Source organism: Petaurus breviceps, unplaced genomic scaffold (genome assembly GCF_028583685.1).
Source record: "Petaurus breviceps papuanus isolate PSGF00001 unplaced genomic scaffold, PetGlider_PUasm1.0 685, whole genome shotgun sequence".
Classification (NCBI taxonomy): domain Eukaryota; kingdom Metazoa; phylum Chordata; class Mammalia; order Diprotodontia; family Petauridae; genus Petaurus; species Petaurus breviceps.
The window spans coordinates 6,452,528-6,455,664 of record NW_027186455.1 but is presented as its reverse complement, the minus strand read 5'-3'; positions in this window follow the sequence as shown (position 1 = coordinate 6,455,664).

Here is a 3,137-nt window from a genome sequence, read left to right as displayed (position 1 = left end):
CTCAGTGTCCAGTACCTTATCCTGCCAGGTGATCTTCAGAATCTTCCTAAGACAATTCAAATGAAAGGGATTCAGTTTCCTGGCATGGCGCTGGCAGACTGTCCAGGTTTCACAGACATACAACAATGAGGTCAGTACAACGGTCCTATATACCTTCAGTTTCGTAGTCAATCTAATACCTCTTGCTTCCCACACTTTCCTTTGGAGCCTCCCAAACACTGAGCTAGTTCTGGCAATGTAAGCATCAACGTCATTATCAATGTGTACATCCCTGGAAAGTATACTACCAAGGTAAGTGGACTTCTCCACAGCATTCAAAACTTCTCCATTTGCTGTAATCAACTGTAATGGTATTGGCAAGTTTGAACATCTTCCCTGCCCCTTAATATGTCTAAGGAAATTTGAAGATCTTCCCTGCTTTGAAGATCTTTCCTGCCCCCTAATAAGCTAAATGTAATCATATGGAGCCTGTGGTGGGAGGAGCTTGCTGAAGGGTGGAGCAGAGCCTGAAGGAATCTTGAATTCAGAGCAGCTAGATGGTGGGAGAGAGAGGATATGCAGGCAAGCAGACACCTAGGCTTGTGAGTGTTTGTTTGTGGGAAGGCTACAGGACAGTGTGGCTCTCTGCTGTGTTATGGTGTATTAACTTCTTTGTTGCTGTGATGGATTCAGCTTTCTGGTTTGGGGATTCAGTTTTCTGGTGTCCGAATAAATGTTTTGCTTCTGTCTTCTATATGTAGAGTCTGTTATATTTTTCAATTGAGAACTATGCCAGCATATTCATAGACTCCATTGGCACTGTAAAATATTGTGTTGGTGCTACATTTGGTGAAAAGGATGAGATCGTGAAATATCAGACCTCTATTTGGAGGCAGAAGGACTTTAGAAGAAATAGATATCCCAGGATGGAAGGATTTACCTTATCCCTCCCTAGCAAGAGAATGGGTTAAAAGTACAGGACTATGAAAACTGGGAACCGAGTTTACAGAAGGGAGAACAAGATTTAGAAACATGTTTGCAAGGAATACCAATAAAACCAGGGAGAGAACTGGAAGGAGTATGCAGAAGAGGCTAGGTTTTACTTTACATATAAAGAAACTGAGTTTCTTTATATGTAAAAAAAGAGGCAAACTGCTGGAAGAGAAAACTCAGATGGAGAGGAAGTTAGTTGATTTGTATGGGAAACTTTCTGTGCCATAGTGTTCAGGCTCTCCTTCAGAAGAGCAATCTGGAGAGTCTCAGGTAGTAGAACAGAGGGCTTTTGTGGGTTTGGCTCAGAAAAAGAAGAGAAAAACTAACAAGAGGAATGTGCATGCCATTCTAATACAGATAGCCTAGTTTCCAGCTGGGAGAGTGCACGCATGGAAAATGATACAATGTTAAATGAGGAGGCTTTTACAAGGCTTTACAACTTTTACAGAAGTTCACTCTATACTAAGAAGAAAGCTAGAGAGCCAGGGGCTCTCCAGGGAGTTCAGGGAGATGATTGAAGATTTCACTCAGAAGGAGGTTACTGACATATTAAGTCAGTTTACTCAAAGGATGGGAAAATGCTTAGTATCTTAGATGGTGATAATCAATGATGAAGGGGCCAGAAGAGTGTGGGTAGATAGTGTGGATTGCTTGAAATTTATAGGTATTAGAATCCTTTTGTACAGCAGGCTTTTAGGGATTATCATATGTTAAGAGGTAACAATATGACTAGTCTGTTAGCTTTGGCTGCTTAGAGATGCAAAAAATAAAAATGTATCCCATTGATTCTATGTGGCATAGTGGAGAGAGACCCTGATATTCACTTAGGGACTGTATGAGAAAGTTAAAGGAGGAGGTAATGAAGACAGCTATCACGGTTGGAGATGCAAATGAATATCACAGCATCCCCTTAGCAGTTTCTCATAGAAATATCATAGTAAAGATAACTCCTCCTGCTTATAAGCACCTAATTCTGACTCTACTAATTGGTGAAATAGGGAACCCTCTTTTGGAGATGCTGGATAAGATTTCACAGCTAAGTGACTTAGGGGAATGGGGAGAAAACAAATTTCCTCTAGAGAGAAGAGTAAATAGCCAGTGGATTCAATGTCGGATGAGATTGACAAGGAAAGAATTGCTTACTGCTCTATTGAGAGCAAGGGTAGATTTTGGAAGAATTGATGGTATTCCAACTAATGAACTATACAAAATGTCTCAAGAAAAAGAGCTTAATATTAGATGGAATAGAGAAGTAAGGACTGTCCCTACATATCTTCCTGAATCCTTGTATCCAAGTTTATCACACCTTCAAGGAGAATAGGACATTGGCAAAGCCCCAGCTCAGATGAAAGAAATACACAAATGGGATTACAGACCCCATATCAATTTGACCATATATTGGAAAAATGGATAAAATACTGTAATTAGTACAGTAATAGACACTGGGGTGGAGGCCTCCCTTATATATGGGAATCCTGATAAATTCAAACTTGGAACTCCTATTACCATCACAGGACTGGGAGGGGCTCCATGTATGGATAGTGTGATGGTGGCTAATGGAGCACCTGTGTTTTCTTGGTGTTGATTTTTAGACCAAAATTAGTACAAGCAGCAAAGAATCAATCCATATTTTGTGGCACTTCAACTTCAGGGGCTGCATTAAGGTCTAAGTGCTCCAAATCATGCCACAGGACAGGTCTCTAAGGTTCTTTGTCTACTCCCCTTAGGATCACTCACACTTCTCCATGCCATCTGAGTGCCTCCTTCACCACACATCCCCAACCAATAACCTTCATAAAAACTCTCAGCACTTCAGTTCTATACCTGAAATCCATCTTGCAGCCAATCTACTTTAACACACAACCCCTACTGGACACAACTCACTAACCCCTACTTCAACAAAAAAATATCTAGTCTACATTGTCATGTGTTAATCTGGGGGGACCTAATTGGAAGATCAAGCCCTTTATGGCCTTTGCATCCCCACTACCTAACCCAGTGCTTTGTCCATAGTGGACTCTTGATAAACATACAATGGATTTGGGGGAATCTCTGGCATCTGAATTCAATTTCTACCTATGCACCTTCTTACCTGAGTGGCCTTGGGTGACACAATTAACCTTCCCCGTCCCTCAGTTTATCTAGCTCTGAAGTGAGGGACTTAC